Here is a 24,702-nt window from a genome sequence, read left to right as displayed (position 1 = left end):
TTATTCAACCGAGGCAGTACTGAATGTTAAAAGCTTTACATCTAAATAATTAGTAATTACTGTATTTTTCTTAGATCTCTCAGACTCACTGTTCCGCTATAGCATGAATTTCCCTCATACATTGTGCTGCCTGTACTTCAATTTGACAAGGACTTATAAGCCGTTCTTTGTATTGAGCTCACAAACCTGTGCATTTATGTGTTTCAAGAAATAAATATATAATGAACACTTCATATACAATTTAAGAAGAAATTAATTGCAGAACCCAAAAAAGGGAACTGATGCTATTTTTCTTATCAGCATCTGTTAAAAAAATAAATTGATACCGAGAGCAATTAAACTTAAAATTTACATAACAATCCACCGTCCCGTGAGGACAAATAGCGGAGAGACTTGGACTTGGACACAAAAAGATATAAATTAGTTACCAAATTTTGATAGAAAAATTTCTGGCCCAGCATAGCCAATTAAAAGCTACTATAGAATAAGAACTAACGATGAGCTGGAAGCTCTTGTCAAGCATAGAAAAGCTGCAAAATTCATCAAAGAACAGAGGCTTTCATGGATTGATTACCTTGAGAGATCACCAGACAATCAAGTGGTAAAGATCTTGCATTGGAAGCTCATATGCTATAGGCCAGGAGGCAGACCAAAGAAAGTGTGGATGGATGAAAAACTTTAAAAATCTCCAAGTTGAAGATCAAAATCAAGGACAGAGCTGTCAGGAGAAAAATTGTGCGGTTGACTGAGGCCCACCCTGGGATGTAGTGCCATTAAAGAAGAAGAGAATACATAAATATATTTAGTTGACTCAGGTATTATTAACTATTGAGTTTAGTCTTGTAAATTTCAGTTGAGATTTTCATTTTTTTTAAGCGCTGAGAGAGACTCACGGGTGCAAAATGTTATGAATTACAGTAGAAAGAATTTCCTAAAATTTAAGCTAGTTCGATCAACAACTCTTACAAACATAATTACCAAAATAATACAAATTAGTTGTTCGAATTTTTTTTCCTCTATGGAAAACACTTCTTTTGGCGGAACACCCCGGCTTTATAAATTGCGTATACTATGAAAATTGTAAACGTTTTAACTGATAAGAAAAAGAAAAAACTTTCTTTTTAGAATATAAAGTTTTCGTTGAAATCAATGCTAAAAAAACTGTTATGAACGTTAAAAATGTTTTCCTTTTATTTTTTGGAAAAAAATTTATTTATGAACGAATTTAGTTAATTTATTTTGATTCAAAAAGCGCAATGGGAAATACAAATAATTTTTTTTTTTTCTAAATGCTTGCCCTTTCCGTAACTTATTCAGTACATTATAATCAGAAAGATTATAAATATATATATATTTTTTAAAAATATTACTATTAATTGTACATTTTTTTTTCTAAAAATTATTTGGAATTATTTAAAGTAAAATACCGGTAAAAAATTATGATAAACTGTAATTGTTTATTGCCATTTTACTTTAAATTATTTCATAAAGGCAACCTAAATATTTAAGAAATAATGGATTATTCATTGGATCTAAACATTATTACAGATTTTAAAAATATAAAAAAATAAAAAGATATTAATAAATAAATGAGATAAAAGTCTTTTCTCTCGGAAGCTTTTTAGCACTTTTACGGAACCCTAGGGTTCCGTAGAACACCATGTTTATTTTGCGACCCTAAGAAAAACATTCCATCCTGAGCTTCCAATGTAACAGATATGCTTTTGAATTTCAAATCACAAATATTTACAAATAATTTAAATTCTATGGTGAATAACTAAACAATAGTCTATTATTTAATTTTTACAATTAAACTAAAAAGAGCTTTTTCTTCTTTATTTTGTAGTTAAGCTTTTTCAATTGTTTTCCGAATGTTTAACCTAATTAAACAACAGACATTTTATCACTTAAGATATTTCTATCACAAAATAAACTGATTTCATTCATTTAGTTTTAGAAACTAATTAACAAGAACACTAGACATGGAAATACAGACATAATCACACGAGCGTGCGCTAATTCAATTATGTATTGCTCGGTAATACTTCCTTCACAAAATATTGGCGATAAAAAAAGTTTTTTCTTACCTGTCTGGCAACCCTATTCATTTCTTCGGCTTCTTTTACACTACCTGCGCCACCGCTTTTTTCATCTACCGTTAAGCATACCGACACAATCATTACAGCTTCTTCCGGAATACATTACACCCTATTTGTGTTGCTGTTTTTTTCTTTTAAAAAATTACTACAGTTTTGTGTTCGCAAAATTCAAACTAAAGAGTGACTTAGTATTGATGGTAATAAATATGTAAACTATATTGGATGTTAATGTGTGATTTGTTTTGATAGAAAAAAAAAAGGAATCCGTTCGTAATGTGCTGAAAAGTGCCGTGTAAACAGTTTCGGGACATTTTGTGTGTGCTTTTCACGATCAACATACGGATAGATACTTTCTCTTGTTATGGTGTTTTCAAATATTTTCTGTGCGGATCAGACCTCACAGCTATTTTATAAAGGTAAAGATTATTTTATATTCTTTTAAGCTTTATTTAAAATAATATTTAAAAAGAATTTATAGAAATTCTTGAATTCTTTGAGCAATAATATGATCAAAGAAAACTCAATCTCATTTATTTGTTGCAATTATATTTCCATGCGACAACTCTGCCCTTATTAAGAAATTTCTTGCAAATTAGGGGTGTTGTTTTTAAATTTAAAAAAAATTTATAGTATATATTTGAATAGATTTGTTTTGATTTTGTTCAAAAGCCGCTACTTTCCCTAAACCCATTAAAATCACTTGGTAAGGAAACTTGTCAGGAAAATATAAAAACTGTTGACGCAATTATTTCATTCTTAATTTTATCTTGGAGATATACATGTCTGCCAACTTTTTACGCTTTTTGGGAAGATTTCTTTTTGTGGTAACTAAGTTAATGTTTTAATGTATGATCATTTATTTTGTAAATTTGTTTTTAAAATTATTTTCCACATCACTACATTTAATGATTTAAAATGTATTGTAAAGCACGACTTTTTTGTTGCTCTCGCCAGGTGTTGATTTTAAAATGCCCTCAAAAATTCTCTTCCCCACCCTATGGATATTTTTCAGAAAGCGTAGTAGCTGGCAGCTCTAGATATCGAACTTGTCTATTGATCGTGATATTTTGGGAAAATAATGCTTCAAATTCAAACTATAATTATACTTTAGAAAATACATAAAAACTAACGTATACCTAATCAGGGCTGCGTACATTCTTTGCCTTTTATTAAAATTTCTTCTAGTGGTCACAAAGTTTGACTTCTTTTCCGCACCACTAAATTTATTCCATCACTTTGTATCAACTATCTTGTGGTGAAGATTTTAAAATGTTCTGAAAGCTTATATTTGTAATTCCAAAAGCTTATTATTATTTTATTTTTATATGTCCACGGCTCTGTAATATATTATGCTAAAAGCGTAGTAGTTGGTAGCTGGCATAATTGAAACATTAATGAGCTGTCACTCTTTTAATTATAGCTTATTTCATACTTTTGCAATATAAACTGGGCTGCAGAGTGACAACGACTATTGACAAATTGATTGCGAACTGACAATTGATTGAAATTGTACCTTGTTTTGTAGTTTATTCACAAGCCCATTTTTGTACCTTTTATTTGTGCTGCATCCACGCTGTTTTGCTTTGATCATAAGTTCATAAGCTTTTTCATTAGTTCATAAGCCTCTCATCATTTGGATGAACTCGAAATAATTTAGCGCATTTAAAGCGAGGTGAAAGCTAAAAAAGTATTTTAAAAGTCATGCTCGCGATTTTTGTGTACACCGCTTATTTTATCTGGATTTGTGACCTCTCTTATTTTATTACTAATAAACTACATATTTTTATGATCTTTTTGACCTAATATTACGCTTTTTTTGCGTCAAGATTTCTTCACGATTTTTCTTACTCCCCTTAAATTTTTCCATATTTTATTTAGCAATAGAATATATTATTCGTGATTTTTATATTTTAAAGAGATTGTAATTTACATTTTACAGAGATTGCGGTTTCATTTGTGATTTATATATTACAGAGATTGTGGTTTAACTTGTGATTTATACTTTACAGAAATGGTGGTATCATTTGTGAATTATATTTTACAGACTTTGTACATTGTTTCTGAAAATAATAGAACGATAGTAAACTTGCCCTAATTGTTTTAAGTCAGAGGCCACGGCCGAGAAAAATTAAACAAAAGTAACGATTGATGTTTCATAAGCCTGTTGGGAAATTTTAAGAAGTTGATTTTCCCCTTAGTTTTATGATATAGATAGAGGAAACTATACGAATTAATTGGGGTAATCTAGATATATTTTCTCAGAATTGAATATTGGTAGATTTGTTTCTTCAATATAGAACCTACATTGGCTAAATAATGGATACAACATATCGAGTGAATCAGAAAATTTTATATTGGACCGATATTGGTTGCAAAATGACCGTAAAATATCGAGTAAATCGGAAAATTCTATATAGGTCCAATATCGGAAGAATAAAGGACTTTTGAACACTTACTGAGCCAAAATTCATGAATCTTGACCTGATGAGGGACCAAGTTATTTTACTACTAAATATTTCACCTTTGCTAGAAACAATATTTCGCCCAAAACTGAAATTTTGTTGGATATGTTTGAGTTTACTTGCAATTTTTAAGTGTAACTTATATTTTCCCAACGTGGGCCCTACAACCCCCCCCCTGCAGGGGGGGTATACTTTCAAGGGGCGTGGGAGCTTGCATAAATGAAATCATATAATACTTATATTTTCTTTTACGATATAAGAGAAAATAATATTTTATAATTTAAGTATTTTATTTGAACTGCAAACCATAAGTTAGTGAAACAATAAATGTATTTTTATGCAAACGTTTAAAAAATTTTACATATGAGTCAGTTTCATTAATGTTTTTTTTCACTCTTTAACCAATGTCATTCTCATGAAAAAAATGTTATAAATACATTAAGGATTTAGTACATTTCGCATAATTTACAGGCATGGTTAGAGAAAATATAAATAAAACTTTACAAAATGAGTCATACCAAAAATAATAATAAAGTATAAAATGTGTAAAAACAATTATTATTGATTTAGTAATATTTTTTTGCCCGACAATGAGCAGGTTTGTATGCACCTAGGAAAATTAATAACTGGTGTCAATATAGTTGTATGAAAAACTTAAAATTTCTTAATGTCAGCTTCCACTATCCAAATTATCTTATATATGCCACTTTCTAATATATATACTTAGAGAAAATAAAATAGTCTGGTAACGACAAACATAATATGAAAAGTTATATTAGTTTTACTACCACTTTTTAATTTTTTTCCAAGTGCATAAGTTTTGGAAATATTTGTTTCGCTAAATGTAGGTTTCTTAAATGCTCTCTACTATTTTCAACTTCTTTTCTTTGTAACTACCTCTTTATCCTTTAATAAAAAACTTTTAAATAGATCCAGATATGTTAATTAAAATTATTGACTTACATTTTACTATGGTAGCATAGATGGCAACTTGATCCGGACAGCGAATAATTATTCTCGAGTGGTAGATTATTAATTGAGGTTCTTGGTTTAATAAATTAAATTTGTTAGGTTTTTGTCCACCATCATTTCTAAGTAATTCGATGGCTTATATCATTCGCCACTTTGTTATGGTTACACCCTTTAAAAAGTAAATAAAATTTGTAAAATATTTGCAAATTTAGTTTGTAACTTTTCTACCGTTTTTTAAATTATTTTGGTATGTCCATAGCAGTTGGCATCTCTGTAGTAGGTTAAATAGCCAAATTTCTACAAAACGAAGCATAAAAGCGAAATGCTGGTGCTACCAATTTTTTTAAAAAAAAGCAAACATTTCTTATTTTTCTTTAAATGAAATATTCAAATTAATTCTGTAAACAAGCTTCTTGCATAACAATGAATGTCATAGTAATAAAATATTGCGCATTTTTAGAATATCTCTATTTATTCAATTCTCTGCAAATAGAATGATTTATTTTAATGTAATACATTTGCTTATAGAAAATGAATTTTACATTTATAATTAATTCTCTCTGTAATTTCTCTAAAAATTTGTTTTTCAAAGATAGCAAGAATTTCAAATATATGATATATTCAATCTTATTTGAATTTAATCACTATACTTTAAAACCAATCTCCTCATAGAGATACGGCATTCTAGAATTTTGAATGCGCATAAATTGAGCCATGATGATGTCAGTGTCTCATCTTTGGGTGCAAAATTGAGCCATCGGTATGTCCATCTATATGACAGGCATTTATCTATCATTTTCTCTCTCAATCGGGAATGACGCTCAGTAAGTGCAACCATGCAATCATCTTTTTGAATTATGGTTCCATTGTTACGGAATGTCAGTGTGTGAGTAGAATTGCCATTCGTGAAATTCCAAACATTTGTCACATGTCCAAAATTTATCATTTGATTGCGTTTTCCCTATACTAATTCCCTTAGTATATAAATTTGTTTTTGTAAATATAAATTACATAAAAAAATACCGATTTACTTTAATTTAAATTGGTAGTATAATATATGTTTTTTTTTTAAAAATTATTTAATAGTTAGATTTTTAAATAAAAAAATTTTGCTGCCACGATGAAAATCTAAATAAAATAAATAATACGCTCAAATCCATCGGGTTAGAGTTTGAAAATGAGTTATCTACAAAGATGTCAACTGCTCCGGTTTCGACAAAAAAATTTCAAAAGCAGCAGAGAAATACGAAATAAAATTTGCAGTTCTCCGGATAATTTTGCTAACTTTTTCAAAGTTTCAACACAGCTGCAGTGTATGAAAGTGGCGTATTACACAAACTTTTGAATTATTTAGAAGTAGTGGTGAGTAAAAATCTTATAAATCGAATTTACTAATCTAAGAATTACTACCACTTGAAATATTTATTCTTGTCCGGAACAAGTTGGAATCTCTGTATCTCAGGTGTTAATGAAATTTCAAGACTTGAAATTGGAAGACTTACAATGAAATTTCAAGACTTGTTAGACGAAAGTAAATGTTAATATTTTTATCTTTGTTTAACACAGTTGATTTATAATGATTTTGACAACCTCCACTCGCAAATGATTTAAAATGATGCCTAAAAGTCCGAAAACGATGAATATAATATCTATCTAAAAATTGCCTTATATTTTGGGAATTTTTTTTTTATTGATAACTAAATTTATATTTAAATGTAATATTCTTCCTTTTTTTCAATGCCCACCCGTGTTGACATTCGTCAATTCAGGCGAATTAGGGCAGATTTGTTGGCCACTCTTTCAGGGTCCCCCTAATATGGTGCAGACAGTTAGTCTAGTTAGAAAATGAAAGAACAACCATGCCTTTTGTCCAAAATTTGAACCCAAACCCTTCCTGATGTAAGGTCAGTTCCCTGACTTCTACATAGTCAGATCGACAATGTAAATTTGATTTAAAGCTAACTGCCTTATCATTATAAAGATTGAAAAAATTCATATAGAAAGTCATTTTTTTCCAATTCTCTCGTTGTGAGGCTTTTAACATTTTGGCGAAATTATCAAAAGTTATGATAGCTTTAGTTTGTAGTAATCTACCACTCCAAAAAGTATATTTTGTAAAGTTCAAGGCGCAATTTTGCATCAAGGCGTAGGAGTTACCACAACGGCTGCTGCTAACCATAACGAATGCTGGCAAACAGTAAATATATCATGATGGAAGGTATAGGGGTCGCTTCGCTGTCCAGGTGCCCGCTTAAAATTGCAAGACTAGGAAGGCGTAGGCAACCTTGATAAAAATATTAAATCATTCCTCAGCTAAACGAATTCCTGCTTAATTAATTTCTAATGAAAAATGAAATGTAAAATAAACCTCCTGCCGTAAAATTAAATTCCCCAGAAAGTGTTTAAAAAAAAGCCCCTATGGTGCAGATAAGCTAAATTATTCCGTTTTGTGAGCAAATAAGAGTTATGAAAAATATGTAAATGAATTTTCCTATATTTCGATCTACTCATCTCGTAGTGCGAATTTAAAGCGTTATAAAAATCATCCGATTTCAGCAAAATTTAGTTTTCTATTGTTTACTACTTTATAATTATCGTATAAAGAGCGGAATAGTGAACACTCCTGCAAGTATGATAAGTAATCGAAAATCGATCAAATATTCTATTAAAAATTATAAAAAAAAGTATCAAAGGTATATTTTAGGTTACATTTCATAATTCTCATATCTAGACAAATATATGACCGGCAAAACTATGCACTCCTTTCATAATTCTATTATCAGCTCAGGAAAATCTGCGCACTTATTTCTTAATTTTTATACATTAACCCTTTCGCGCCGACTGTCACAAATACGTGACAGCAAAAAACCGTATCAATCAGATTAAGAAGATAAAACTGGTAATCAAAGTATTTCTTTAGCAGTTTATTTGTAGGCGGAGTTATAATTTTTTGATTTATTTAATTCACCATTACTTTGTTCAAAATAAAACTATTTAGTTATACTTTGAATTAACATTGATTATATATATGATTAAACTAACAATAATTAAAATAAAAGCAAAGTAAGTCTGTCAAATTAGTAACGACTACATTTAAGTTACCGTTTTTTATTTAATTGCAACTTGATTCTGATTTTGTACGAATGCTTTTCTGAATCACCCGTCCCCAAGGGGTTAATAGCTGTGCGTAGCTACTGTTTTCTTACAAAAGATTTTCTTTTTCTTTTTAAATTGATAACGGTACATACACCTGTTTTTAACTTTGTCAAAAAAAGTTGGTTCATAATTATTTCTATCGCCAATGCACATATATATATTGTATAAAAATATAAGTCCTTAAAATTACTAAATTAAGACGATTCCTACGAGCAGAAGCAAAATGAATTGTTGTATCGCTACCACTACAAAGAATCCTAACTAAAGAGTATAAAAAACAGCAGTTATATTTGTAAGATAATTTACTGTGTATGTACACAGTAAATTATCTTACAAATATAACTGCTGTTTTTTATTTCCGCTGTTTTTTTCCGCTGTTCCCCTGCCTGTGTTATATCTTATCATTAAAACAATATTTTTATAATTAAGATTTCGGATAAGTTCAATGGAAGAATTTCTGACATTGACCTTCACTCTCTCTCAACTAATACTGTATGACATCTTTACCATCACCACCCGTAGATATAACACGATGCAAAAATTTCTATCTGCAGCTGTTGCCAACCCAAGAAACATAATTAGCGGAAAAAAATTCTTAGGCGTTGTTGTTATTCCCGCATTTCTTTCATTTTCGAAATCCTGTTTCTACATTTAATTAGGGACGACCTGCAGAGTACTCCACACCCACGCATGCGCAGAATGTCACCTAAAATTTGTAAAAAGAAAATTAAAGACATTTTCACCTTATGTCAAAGAGGTTAATTGTTGAAAGGAGTGAAAAAATGAGTTGAATGTTCGAAGAAGGTAATGGAATTAATGAGAGGGTGTCAAAAAAATTCTTTCCTGAGTTGTGCTCGTGGAATTAGGGTTCATGCTCAACCGATTCCCGTTTGCAAACATTCGAAATTCTAAAACAAACTGAGTCATTGGAATGTTGAGTTTCAGGGTTGTTAAAACTGCATTGTAAAAGGAAATGCTTAGTCGTAAATTCAATCAAAATAATCTTCGATGGCGAGAAATAACATGATTAGATCATCGACTACTACGAACATTTATTTATATATTTGACACCTAGTATTAAAAATTTGTTTAAAGTATTTAAAAAATTCAAAAATAATTCTTTTAAAAAAACTTGTCGTATATTTGATTTGTTATGCGTATTTGTCTAATATAAATAATCATGTTTTTTATTTCACGAAAAAGATAGTAAATTTCTTAATTTTCGGTGCACGAAAAGATTAAAAATGTTATGGCAAAATATTTCAGCAGTAATTAGTTAATGTAAAATAATTGTACTGAAAGAAATATTTACATAGAATGGATAAATACGATATTATTAAAAAACAGCTGTTATAAACTGTTTTGATAAAAATATTTAATGTTATTATTATAAATGTAAGTTGTCGTGAGTCATTTGGTTGAGATAATAAATTAATGCCAAAAGTCTAATGTTTCTAGCAACAGTTTAGAAAAATAAAGGCTGTAACAGTGTTATTTCCGTATTATCATGCTATAAAAACATTAATATAACTCAATTTGCGTACTTTATTTTAAAGATGTATTTTTAAATCTTCGAAATCGAATTAGAAGTATTTAAATGTTTTAGACTAGCGCAATAAATATTTAATTTAAAGAGGAAATTTATATAGGTGTAAAAAATAATCCGAGAATAATTTCGGAATTTGCAAATGAAAGATATAATTAAGCATTTTTCAGTAATTTTAAAAAATCTCACATTACCGCTCACGTTCAGGTTGTGGGATTAAATTAACAATTTACAGTGGATCAGGGGGCTAAATTAAGGTATCAGCTATGAACAAAAAATATAAAATTCCTTTGATTGCCAATGCATGGGACCACTATTCTTCATTCGGTCACCTTAAGTGTTAGTCTATTTTTTTTGTTTTTGTCTCAATTGCTCAACTTATATGGAAAAATATTTGTGGTAAAAAGATTTCACATTTTCCTTTTGCTCAGCTGTATAAAACTATTCGAAAATAATAAACTGTTTTGAATATAGACTATAGATAATCTACAATCCAACAAAAATATTTTCTTTTTTTTAACTACATATCAATCACTTTTTTACGAAGTCAAGCAAACCATAGAAACTTTTCGTTGTTTACTTTTCAAAGCAATTCAAAAGTGTGAGTGCTCCAGAAGATTGGATCTAAGCAATATGTTGCGAAGTAGGCTGGGTTCAAAATTAAGAATCTATGAAACTAATTCTAGTTAGTAGCAATCTGATATATATCTGCTGAAGAAATATTATTTTTTACATTTCTCTGATTGGTTTTGATTATAGACTGCAGATAATCTGCAATCAAACAAAAATATTTTCTTTTTATAACTGCATATCAGTCACTTTTTTACGTAGTCAAGCTAACCATACAAATCTTTCGTTGTTTACTCTTCAAAGCAATTCAAAAGTGTGAGTGCTCCAGAAGATGGAATCTAAGCAATATCTTGCGAAGTAGGCTGGGTTCAAAATTAAGAAGCAATGAAACTAATTCCAGCTAGTATCAATCCGATATAAATCTGCTTTTCAACGCTGAAGAAATATTATTTTTTACATTTTTCTTATTGGTTTTGATTATAGACTATAGATAATCTGCAATCAAACAAAAATATTTTCTTTTTATAACTACATATCAATCATTTTGATTCCGCGTATGATACGCATGCATTGCCATCGATTTCGCGTATCATTCGACTGCCGGTCTTATCTACAAGAAGGTGTATAAAGATTAAGTACAGTTGTGTAATGAATAACCTCGCACAACATTTTTAGGCTGATGAACAGTTCCTTCACGCACTTATGAGCATTCGAAGAGAATTTCACCCTTTAGGCGTAAAAGCCCAATATTTCCGCATTGTTGTCTACAACAGCGAAACCGGCCGACGGGCGAGAATCTGCTGAGAGAGAGAAAAAAAAAAACTTTTTCTTTTAAAGAAAATCGAAATTGTAAGAGTGAAAATAAAATATAAAAAAAGTTAAATAATTTCATACGCGATGAGGGCTCGCTTTTGAAGTCAGAAGAATTTGGCCGAAACGAGTTCGAATCGTGAATATTTGTAAGCAGGTTACTCAATAACTTTCTGAAAGTGTTTAATAATGGCATGCTGTTCAAAAGGAAGAAGAATTTTCACTCTTTTTTTTCGTGTGTGTGACCATTTTGATCAAAATAACTTAAACATTTTTAGAGATACCAACTTGAAACGCTTCTAAAGAAACCTTTTCCAAGTGGTAACCAAATTTATGGTTCCGGGTATGATTTTCAGTTTATTTACTTAACGTAATTTTATCAACCACGACGTAAAAATGATTCAAACAAATACATGCCATGAGACTCGGCGTTGGTTGCAGGGATGATACGGGAGACTAAAAATGTAGAAGTGCTAGAAACTCGATTCATATTTGTTTTTTTTTTAATTATTATTTTTATTTTTTATTATTATTTTTATTTTTTATTACCTCTTTAATTACTGTATCGTTAGCCGCGATGGCTCAGGGGATAGAGCGTTCAACTTCCAATGAGGTGAATCGGGTTCGAATCCCTGTCGATTCAAATTCCGCGTCCGGCTTGCACCGTTCACAGTGCTGATGTAAAATATCCTCAGTGGTAGACGGATCATGGGTTGGAGTCCCCTTGCTGCCAGGCTTACCGTGGGAGGTTCTCGTGGTCTTCCTCTCCGTGTAACGCAAATGCGGGTAAACTCTCTCAAAAAGTCCACCACAAAGGAAAATTTCTCTCAATACTCGATCCAGGAGTTCCCGTGTCCTCTGGATTGGGTTCAAAATTACAAGACTCTAGTCGTAAACCCATAAAATTGGGTCGGCTGTTCAACGACGGTTATAATATGAAATGAAATTCCTCTATCGTATCTACAACTAAGACTAACATTTCAAATTTTTAATATTTAATACAAAAACATGCTTTGCAGTCACTTTCAAAAGTGAATTGAAAAACAAATATGCTAGAAAAAGTTGCCAATTTCATTATCTTTTAATAAAATGTTGAATTTTATTAGACACCACTTTTTGCATTCACCTGAGTCAACCCTGCAGTTATTTTGTGATAAAGCTTTGCGTAAGCGAAAACAAACAATATTCTACATAATTTAGATTTCAATCAGTACCACTATATATAATATTTAGTGGAAAGAGGAGCTTTTGACATCCTTGATTTTTTGTCAACAACCAAAGCAAAATAATATTTTTTCTCTCTACTACTATATTTGAAATGGTATATGCGTAAATAGTTTAGTTATTATTATCAGATAAAGGTGTGATGGCAGTAACTTATCACAGTGATTTAATTTCGTCATGTAATTTTATAGTTTGAAACATTGGTTATCATATGTTTTAATTATATTGATCTTATAAAGGAGCCTTTTCGTTGAACAGCTCTTTTGATTAGGTACAGCTCAAAATGTGCGTAACAGAAAAATGGAAAAACTTGAAGTGGCGTTCCATAAATTTGATATAACTTATAAAGCGCCTTTCAAAAAGTTGATACTGCTCAGAAAACGCGTTTCAAAAATTTATATAGCTTAAAAAGCGCGTTTCAAAGATTTTATTCGCTTGTATAGCATAGTAACTCTTATATATAGTGGGTGTTGTTATCTTTATTCTACAAGTTTATTATTTTACTCGCTACCAATTTATTAAAATTTTTCCAAAAAACTGAGAAATCGGCATCCCTGCAGTCATCTCATGGTGAGATTTTTTAACGAATTGGCGAAATTATCCCTTACTCTACAAGTTACATTTTTTAATTCGCTATTTATTAAAACTTTCGCAGAAAGCGGAACAGTAGCATCCTTGTAAGCAGTGTAGACACGAATTTTCTATGCATCCAAAATAATTATTAAGAATTAAATATCCAAGTTACCGTCTTTACTGTTTTTAAAAGTAGACATCGTCCCAAAATAGAAAACATGGCGTTTAATGAGTTGAATATTAATGCTAACCAAACATTTTAGTTTCTTTTTGTCAAGCGCGTGTTCTCACCAAACATCACTGAGATATGCCTGATAAATTTCGTTCTTTATGATTAACGCATTCTACCGGTTCAGAACAGAAGGTTCACACTGAACAACTCTATTGTTGCTTTTATTTGTTTTGACAACTTAATAGTTAACTTCGAAGATTATTTGAACTCAGCCTCAATGACTTGCCATAATCAGATCAGCTAAGTTAACTTTAAGAACTGGAAATGGTGAGAAAGTTAGGATATTAGTAGAAGATTCGACAAATTTTGTTTTCATTAAAAATATGCTCATGGTATTTCTATTCATCTATATTACCGTAACAAAACAATTGCAATATTTTTTCAATGCATTATTGATTGCATTTTTCATTAACATATAATTTTGAATCTTTAGTTTTAATGTTTTGGTTTGATTTTTGGATTCCTTTGGTTAGTTTTATAGTTGTGTTATTTATCCGGGAAAGCTGAAAGTCTGATTGCAATAACATTTCATTTTTTGTGTTTCTTTCTGTAGAAGTAATCTATTAGCGACAGAGTTGCCACGATGCAAAATATACTAACAATGTTTAAAATTTTACTTAGAAAAAATGAACAGTTGTTTTTATATGAATGATTTGAAATATAAATTAAAGTGGTACGAATGATTGAATAATTAATGTGATTATAGATAAATAACAATGAATTGTGTTTTTATCATTTTATCTTTATACTCAACCACGACATCTCTGCATGACTATTGAAACATGTTAACAACTAACGCGTGTAGTAAATATTTATTTTCACTGTTGATAAGTAGTGGTAGTCATGGTTAATTTTATTTCTTTCGAGGAATAGGTAAACATAAAATATTCTTGCTACTAGTTTTTGTTAAGCTTTACGGATAAGAAACAACAATGTTTATTATTTATTAAAAAAATAAAAATACGTGAAATTCTAAAGTAATAACACCTAACTTATGCAAAGAAAAAAAGAATGAGCAAAGGTTTCAAAAATATATTATTTGTTTTGTTGTAAAAGAATAATTCATCGGTACTTGATAAATTGTTTTCAAAATATTTATTTTTATTTAACAAATAAAAGCATTTCTGAAAACATTTTGCACATACTATGAAAAAAAGCATATAATTAAAAATAACATTATCTAGTCTTTTGAAATTATTTTATCATGACAATAGGTAATCTGTAAACAAATATTCATGAAAAAAGAAATAAATACTTCATCACTCTTTCACGCGTGGTACATTTTTTTATTTTATTTATTTATTTCTGGTTTATCGCTGTATATAAGCCTTTTTATACCCGACCACAAAGAGTGGTCTCTGTATGAAGAAAATCTATATAAAAAATTTGTGGTACATACTTATTTATTCCAATTTGACAATTCTGTTTTTTTCTTGAAAAAAAAAGAAGCGCGTTTTGACACTGATACAATTATTCATATTATTAATACATTGCGGTGGACAAAACTAACTTGTCTTTACAAAATAAATCCCAATTACAGAAATGCCAAGAGAGACAAAAAATGCAAAAAGGGGTAGAAACTCGATTAATTTTTATTTATCTTTTATCGCTTTCATTAATCAATTGTAACTATCACTGAGCCTTACATTTTAAATCATTCTCATTTTAAAGAAGAACATTCCTTGTTTGCAATCTCAATAGTAAACTGAAAAAAATTGACTAATTTTAGTTTCTTTGAGTTTTAGCTGTCACTCCATTTTGCATTTTTAGCCGCCCGTGGCAACCCAGCAATTATGAAACACCTGCACTACCAACTTTTACTCTTTCTAGAGAACTTTATATCCTTTTAAAAAGGACGCTAGATACAAATGGGCTAAAAGACCTAACTTATGCTAGATAGATGCAAGTGACGTAGTGTGGGTATCTCAATTCTGATTGGTTGTTAAAACATGGCACTTCCTTACATTAGCAACTGTTCTTTCCGTTCCATTTCGAGTAAGTTAAGCCTGTCAGGTATCAATTCTCTTAAGTAACATTTTTTTCTATGTTCATACATAAAGATTTCAATAGCATAAACAAACTAATTATACATGGAAGTTGCCATCGGGTATACAAAACAAAAATGTATTACGATTACGATAAAAAACGTAAACAAATAATAAATCTAAGTTAATTAAAATACGCAGACGAGAATGAATTATATTTCAACAAATTCGATGAGCGACACGAGGCTGTATTTAATTAACTTCACATTAACTAACATTCTAACTTATGTGGAGAAACTTAGCTCAACTTCAACACGCCATTTTGTTTAGAAACGATCAGCTGGCACTGACGTCATAGGTCACACATGTGGGTAGCCGTTATCTTCTTCTTCTTCTAGGAGTGCAAGTACCCAATTATTGTTTGAAGTCTTTAAATATTTTAATACAGGGCTGTCAACTTTTTCCACTTTTCTAAAAATTTATTCTAGTCTTTATGTTTTAATGTATTATTTTTATTCATTTAAACTTATTTACCACACACATATATATACAGAGATGCCAACTTGCTCCGTTTTGCAAAATATCCGTTTTGCATGTTCTAGCTGTAACGAAATTTAAGTTATTTTTAGTTTAGTTTTTTTAACTTCAATTATTTTTTTCCACCAAAAATCAATTTTTATAAAAAATTGTAAGAATTATATAACATGCAACCTAAAGGCATTATTTATTTGGTTACTGTTTTTTAAAGTAGGCGTAACTATGCTTATTTTAGAAGTTATACTATTTAATTCGCTACCACTTTATTAAACTTTTTCTAGAGAGCGGAGCTGTTGGCATCCCTGTATCATACCTGCCAACTCTTCCGGATTTTCCGGAAGATTTTATTTTCAAATTTAAAGTGTTAGCAATATTCAGGTTATTCCAATTAACTTTTTGAATTATAATGATAACTATTAACCCTTTCGCGCCGACTGTCACAAATACGTGACAGCAAAAAACCGTATCAATCAGGGTAAGAAGATAAAACTGGTAATCAAAGTATTTCTTTAGCAGTTTATTTGTGGGCGGAGTTATAATTTTTTGATTTATTTAATTCACCATTATTTTGTTCAAAATAAAACTATTTAGTTATACTTTTAATTAACATTGATTATATATATGATTAAACTAACAATAATTAAAATAAAAGCAAAGTAAGTCTGTCAAATTAGTAACGACTACATTTAAGTTACCGTTTTTTATTTAATTGCAACTTGATTCTGATTTTGTACGAATGCTTTTCTGAATCACCCGTCCCCAAGGGGTTAATGAGTTTGACCACCACTACATATATATAATTATAATAAATATATGAAAGCATAATAGGGATCAAATTATAAATATATTTTTGAGTCAGATTGCATACCTACCAACTCTTCCGGATTTTCCGCAAGATTTTATTTTCATATTTAAAGTGGTAGTAATTATATACTATTTTTTCTTTTATAAACTAAATTTTTGAATGATTTTGATCACCACTATTCTTACAAAAATTAAGCACATATATTAATATGCGTTACTACCATGGTTGTCAACTTAAGTTTTCTCAAATACAACGTATTTGTTTGCTTAAAATTGAAGTTTTATTTCCATTTTAATACGACTGGGAAAAATGATAATGGAAGGGATTAAAAGTTGGCAGGTATGAGATTGTTTTTCGTTTATTGTTTTACAACCACTCTGAAAATCCATTCTCGGAAAGAGTGAAAGTTGGCAGGTATGCTGTATATAAATTACCCTTTCGGGACTGGCGAGTTATAAATGTTTTCGTAAAGTATCAGAATGGTAAAAAAAAAAAAAGCAGTATCTTAAGTTTGATCATAGCTACTTAGTATGATTTTTTATTTATTTTTTAATCTAACACATTCACTCCATGGGTGTTAAAAGTGTAACTATACAATTTTTTATTCAAACTAAGTAGTGGTGAATTAAATAAAGCGAACTATCATTAACCCGCCAACAAATAAACTGCTATAAAAATAGTTTTTCTACCAGTTTTAACTTTTCTTACCCTAATTATCGCCACTCTGAGAATGCTTATAAGACTCGCCCGTCTCGCAGAGGTTAAAAGTTCATATGCAACGTCACTTTATTCGAGATCCTGTGGAGAAAATGTTGGCGAAATTACCAAAAAATTTGCGACTTTTAGTTGTGAAAGATCTACCACTCTAAAAATATTTTTCAAAAATAGTTGTAATTGTCTAACTTGTAAATGCAACTAGCATATTTTGATTATAGTACCACTTTAAATATTAAGTGAAATATATTTTATTTTTGAAATACTTAAATTGCAGTGTCTTGTTTTCTATTGCTTGAACTATTCAATTAAGTGCAAAATATGAAATGCACGGGAGTAAAAAAAGATGTAATTAGGTTTGGGGATATTTTAGCTTCTTTAAGTGTCGTTTCTTAGTCTTTTCTATCGGCAACTAATTTGTAGCTAATATGCTTCAATTTGAAAGGTATATGTTAAGTGACAGTAACAAAGTATTTTAATTATCTATCGGTGCATAATTTTCGCTGGATGCTGATCAACTTAAGCATTTAAGGATGGTTGCTGTTTCCTTTGCAGTGCATATGTTACCTTTAAAGCGTATATAATTCAGTAATTTCATAGAATAACTAGGTATTTCCAGAAATAAACTAGACAAATCGGTTAAAGTATGTAATAGATAAAAATTTATAACTTCACTTAGTTATTCTATTAAATAACTAGTTATTCTACGAAATAGCTAAGGATAGACCGCTAAAAAGAATAAATAAACAATTTCAAAGTTATTTTATAAATTAATTGATCATAATTAGCTACAAATCTCCCGAAAAATACATTTTATCCCTGTTGCGGATGATTAATTGGTAAATAATAAGGAAAAGCTGATGATATAATTTATTATTGCTCTTATTAATGACTATGTCACCTTCAAAGCAGCTATAAGCGGTTCAAAACTGACAAAAAGCAGCTGGAACCAGTTCAAAGAACTTTTGAGTGCCGTTCTTCATTCTTTAACGACCAAGTAATCGTTATTTTACAGAATCCTATTTAAATCGTAGAATTCAATAATTTTATATATTTTAATTGACTTGTCCAGTAATTTCATGAAATACCTGGTTATTCTAGGAAATAACTGATTTCACATTTTAACGGAAACACATACTTTAAAATACAATGTTTCTGAGTATATATCGATCGTCAAAACCACCATTATCTCCAGATCTCAACTCCAACGACTTATTTCTGTGAAGCTACCTTAAAGACAAAGTCTATGCAAATAATCTCAAAGCCGTAGATGAACTTGAAATTGTTTTTCATAAGCTTATCGAAATGGATCTATAGGTATTATAGATCTACAAAAGATATATAGATCTGTAGATGTTTGTAGATAGATCTTCTACCTGAGAGTTTTTTACTTCTTTAAAAAATAGTTTTAATAAATTGTTGCGAAATGTAAATTGAAAAATTAATTGCACAAATCCGAGTTTGATTCTTATGCATTTGTATATGCGTAATTTTTTCAATTGCAATGGTGGTTTAAATGATTATTAATTGAATTTATGATTCCAAAAAGGAACGAGAAAAGCTAAAGTTTGGCTATCAATTAAATTCTTCCTGAAACAGTTAAACATCGTTAAAATAATATCAGTCAGGCATGTGCAACCGTACATACTAAGTAAAGAGACGTACTTTATTTTTTTGTTGTTAAAAGCATAGTTGCATACCTGCCAACACTTCTGGATTTTCCTAAAGATTTTATTTTTATATTTAAAGTGGTGGTAAATATATACTATTTTTTTCTTTTATAAACTTAATTTTTAAATGATTTTGATCACCACTATTCTTACAAAAATTAAGCACATATATTAATATGCGTCACTATCATTGTTGTCAACTTAAGGTTTCTCAAATACAACGTATTTTTTTGCTTAAAATTGAAGTTTTAATTCCATTTTAATACCACTGGGAAAAATTATAATGGAAAGGATTAAAAGTTGGCAGGTATGTAGTAGTTGCTAAACAAAATTGGTTTTACATGACTCGGTGGCTCAGGGGATAGAGAGCTCTTTCTCCAAATGAAATGACCCCGGTTCGAATACAAGCGGTGGGGCGATTTCTAGAACCGGTTCGCATTGCCGACATTGCAAACCTAAACAATCCTCTGTGGTAGACGGATCACGGGTTAAAATTCCCTTGCCGTCGGGCTAACCGTGGGGGTTAAAATGGTTTTCCTCTATATACAATACAAATGCGGGTTAGTTTCATTAAAAAGCCCTCCACGACGATAAATTTCTCCCACTATTTGATCTATGAGTTTCCTTGTCTTCCAGATTGGGTTCAAAATTTTAAGGCAACGGAGTAAAGCATTGGTAGTCGTAAACTCAGAATTGGGTCGTTGAGTTGGTTGTTTAACGATGGTTATAAAATAAAAGCATAAAAAAACGTTAGTTTTATATATGTAACGTTAGCTCAGGAGATAGAGCGTTCGTCTCACAATGAAGTGACCACAGTTCGAATCTCAGCAGTGGCTGGTTGATACGAATTCTGCTTAAGGCTCGCATTACCACAATGCAGACGAAAAATATCTTCAGTGGTCTATGAATCATGGGTTAGAATCCCCTTACCGTCAGACTAACCGTGGTTTTTCTGTGGTTTTCATCGCTATGTAATGCAAATGTGGGTTAGTTCCATTTAAATGTCCTCCAGAAGGCTAGTCAATTCCAATGTTTGATACAGGAGTTCTCTTGTCTTTTGGGTTGAGTTCAAAATTGCCAGATAAGAGCACAGGAAAGAGTTGTGTAACGCAAATGTGGGTTAGTTCCATTAAAATGTCCTCCACGAAGGCTAGTTAGTTCCAAGGTTTGATAAAGGAGTTCTCTTGTCTCTCGGGTTGGGTTCAAAATTGCCAGATAGGAGCACAGGAAAGGGCTAATTATAGCAATCCGGGAGAAGTGGTAGTTATCAGATTTGTAAGTATATGCGTATAGATTCAACAGTTGTATGGGCGAAACATCAGTTAGTTTTGCAGAACTTTGCTATTCCTCAACGCCATATCAGATGACAAGCATATAGCGTACATAACATGTCATAAACTAAGTCCGAACAATTGCAGTTATTAAAATTTGTATAAAATATTTTAACATTACCTTTTTTAAAACTTCTCTTTTTTATTTTACACAGCTCAATTGTTGCTCCTATGTACAAACTCTATGAAATAAAATAATTTTTTTAATTAAAAAATACATTTCACAGTGGTTGAAACTTTATTGAGGCTTATTGGAATAGCTCTAAGTTCAACACCTCAAAGTTAAATTTTTTTAATCTGTTATCAAGCTGTGCTATAACTCCGCTATACGGAAATATTCGCTATTTTTTTTTGCGCAATCCTTATTAAAACAGGTATCTGAAGAATGGTTATTTAAACATAGACCCGTAGACGTAACGGTTGAGATGGGCGCTATTTTCTCATGTGTGACTAAACTCTTGCCGGAAGAAAGGAAAAGACTGCTTTCTTTCATTGTTTCTTTCAAACCAGATTGCTTTGGTCGAAGAAAGTTAGTCGTACTACGAGGCTTTAACTTATTGCTTCACAGCTAGTTTGATAAATCTCTCCTTTGGATAGTGGAATAACACTTTTAGTGGAATTAAAGAACAGATCCTTCTTTGAAAGCTATAATTAGAGAGAGTGATTGTAGCACCCCGAGTGTTTCGCTTAAAATTTAAAATTGTCTGAGAAATTACGAAGGAAACAAATGGAAGTTTTCACGAATCAGCGCAGTAATAACAGTTATATTATAATTGTCATTGAAGAGTAGACACAATTTTTAATTTACGACTAACATTGTTCAATTCCAAAGCCTAGTAGTTTAGAACCCGATCCAGAAAACAAGAGAACTCCTGGATCAAGTATCGGGAGATATTTGCCTTCATGGAGAACTTCTTGAATTAACCCGCATTTGCGGTACACAAGCGACAAAAAGCACCTTCCTGGTTAGCTTGACGGCAAGGGGACACTCAAACCCACGATCTGTCTATCACGGAGGGTATTCTACGTCAGAACTGTGGTTGGTGCGGTATTCGTTTCGATCAGTCGTCGATGAAATTCGAACCCTGTTACCTCATTGGGAGATGAGCGCTATATTTCTAAGAGTCACCACTACTCCTATGGCATACATTTTATTTTATAACCGTCATTGAACGGAACAAAATGTTTAGAAAAAATGGTAGAGATCCTCCAACTAAAATTTGCAGATTTTCGTTTAATTTTGCCATATTTTTAAAAGGCTCAACACTGCTTAATTTTTGGGGGGGTTTCGATGAGGAAGAGGATCTTTGCTCTGCGATTTTATCCATTGAGTTCGATCGAAAGTGAGGCTTAATTTATAACAAAGTGACATGTCGCATCCTCTAGTCGATCTATAAGCCGCCAATTATCCAATCACCTCCTTATGCCTAAAGCCAAAAGTTTTATTCGCTCTAGTGCAAATTAGACAGATGAAGTCAGATGCCCGCTTCACGGGCAGGCACTTCGCAAAACAACATATCAAGTTTATTAATGAATGATGCTAGCTCAAATATCTTTAAATTTAACTTTCAAATCAAAAACGTAAAAATAAATAAATAAAAATGTCATTATCTATTCTAATATAAATATTGGATTGTGAGGTGAACCGGGATTCGATCCAATGAGGTGAACCGGGGTTCGATCTAATGAGGTGAACCGGGGTTCGATCAAATGAGGTGAACCGGGGTTCGATCCAATGAGGTGAACCGGGGTTCGATCCAATGAGGTGAACCGGGGCTCGATCCAATGAGGTGAACCGGGATTCGATCCAATGAGGTGAACCGGGGTTCGATCTAATGAGGTGAACCGGGGTTCGATCAAATGAGGTGAACCGGGGTTCGATCCAATGAGGTGAACCGGGGTTCGATCCAATGAGGTGAACCGGGATTCGATCCAATGCGGTGAACCGGGGCTCGATCCAATGAGGTGAACCGGGATTCGATCCAATGAGGTGAACCGGGATTCGATCCAATGAGGTGAACCGGGATTCGATCCAATGAGGTGAACCGGGGTTCGATCATGGCGATGGCTGGTCTATACGAACTCCGCATCCGGCTTGCACCGACCACAGTGCTGACCTGAAATATCCTCAGTGATAGACGGATTATAGGTTAATGTCCCCTTGCCATCAGGCTAACCGTGAAAGGTTCTGGTGGTATTCCTCTCCATGTAACGCAAATGCTGTTTAGTTCCATCAAAAAAATCCTCCCCGAAGGCAAATTTCTCCCAATACTTGATCCAGGAGTTCCCTTGTCTTCTGGATTGGGTTCAAAATTACAAGGCTACGGAGTTGAACACTAGTAGTCGTAAACCCAAAAATTGGGTCGGCTGTTCAACGACGGTTATAAAATAAAAAACAAACTATATCGGATAATTAAGTTATTATAAATAATACATAATGATTACTAAAAATTTACATCTTTCTTATTAAAGAAAACTATATAAAATATGGACTTACACATTAAACCAAGAACTTTTAATTCTAATTAATCCATATCATTTATTTCTAATTAATCCATATCATACTGATTAATCTTAATTATACAGCTGTATTTCTTGCATGGCAGGTTTATAATTTGGCCCTATGTACAATGTCTATAGGGTAACGAGAGAAATGTTTAAATTAAAATTAAATACGCATTGTATACAATTCCATATTTCCAACTTTACCAGTTTTCCAACAGGTTAAATGACTTTTACATATCTAATTGAAACATTCTAAAGTTTGAAAAAATTTAAAAAAAAACTCTTATCTGAAATAAATTGATTGTTTCCTTATCTATTGCTATTTTCTACTTAAAATGTCATCTAGAAAACACCACCCCCATTCTCAGGTTGTAGATATCAAACATGTGATTGATAGTGGGATAAACTAGATCTCGTTTTCGTTTAAAAAGAACTTTTCGTTTAAATGAAAATGTAAAGAGGAAGACATTGAGCATCTCATAAATTGACTGATCGCCGTTGGCAACACTAGTTATAAATATCACAGTATATCTTTCGCTTGCTTCGTTTCCTCTAGAAGTCAATCCTCTTCTTAAAGAAACCTTTAGGGGACAGATTTAGTTTTGTTTATTTTTTTTTGTTTTGCTGTAAAGCTTAATTTAGATACCATTTGGACGTTGTTTATTCTTTGTTTTAACTGTCGGAAAATTGACATTTATGAGGAAGTCAATTTTTAAAAACACGCAGTTTGTTTGAATATAATGAAATAGGGTCATTTGGCATACACATTTACGAGGTTAATGTTTGTAATTGCAATGTTTGGTAAGAAAGATATATGTATTTAAATGAGGAATTTATGCAGTTTATTTAAAATTCAGTTCGAAAATTGCTACCAATTTAAAATTTAAATCTTGTAAATTATGTATTTTTATTCCTGCGTTACTTATTTAATAATTGGATTTCCTGTGTTTCCTTAGCATTTAATATTAGATATGTTAATGTGTTTTTAGAACTAAATCACTAATCTGTATTAGATTACAAACGAACTCCTATTTATCGAATCTCGCGATTTATAGAATTTTAAGATGTAGATTTATAGGAAACAATGAATAGTGGCTCTAACGCAGAAGACGATGATAATGTATCTCCAGTGAAAACTGTTGCTTTTTCTGATGCTTTTTACTGTCTGGAAAAATTAAAAGTTACCAAGATGTAAATGAAGGAGTAGTTTCTTTTCTTCATGACGTCGAAAAAGATTTTTTTAAAGTAAGAAATCAAGGAAATAAGCAAATTCATCCGTTCTTAATAAGCAAAAAAAATAAGCAAATTCATTCAAATTCATCCGTGCGTAATCATTCGCTGTATATTAAGTCCCTGAGGGTAAAATTTTCTATTTATTTTGTATATTTGCTTATTAGAGATGTTCGATTATTTCATAAGGTTAGTCAATTTTTTCTTCTCATTTTACCCCCGACATTACGAATTATTCCCGATTTAGCAAATAATATTTACGGTCTCTATGAATTCGCTAA

At 31.1% G+C, this 24,702-nt stretch overlaps 1 protein-coding gene across 7 annotated transcripts in view; it reads left to right on the top strand.

Moving 5' to 3' along the window:
- The first annotated feature begins 2,138 nt into the window (after positions 1 to 2,138).
- LOC107453029 (epidermal growth factor receptor kinase substrate 8) overlaps positions 2,139 to 24,702 on the top strand; it is a 151,007-nt gene continuing 128,443 nt past the window's right edge. For 3 of the 7 annotated variants that reach the window (XM_087163500.1, XM_087163495.1, XM_087163501.1), the window contains exon 1: positions 2,139 to 2,515. The gene's annotated coding sequence lies outside the window, so the exon portion shown is untranslated. The remainder of the gene's footprint in view (positions 2,516 to 24,702) is intronic. The other 4 variants (XM_087163499.1, XM_087163494.1, XM_087163491.1 and 1 more) reach the window with 2 other exon arrangements.

Source organism: Parasteatoda tepidariorum, chromosome 5 (assembly GCF_982258835.1).
Source record: "Parasteatoda tepidariorum strain Cologne lab strain chromosome 5, Ptep-v5.0, whole genome shotgun sequence".
Classification (NCBI taxonomy): Eukaryota; Metazoa; Arthropoda; class Arachnida; order Araneae; family Theridiidae; genus Parasteatoda; species Parasteatoda tepidariorum.
Note: the sequence above shows the minus strand (reverse complement) of the source record. Positions and strands in the feature narration are given on the sequence as shown.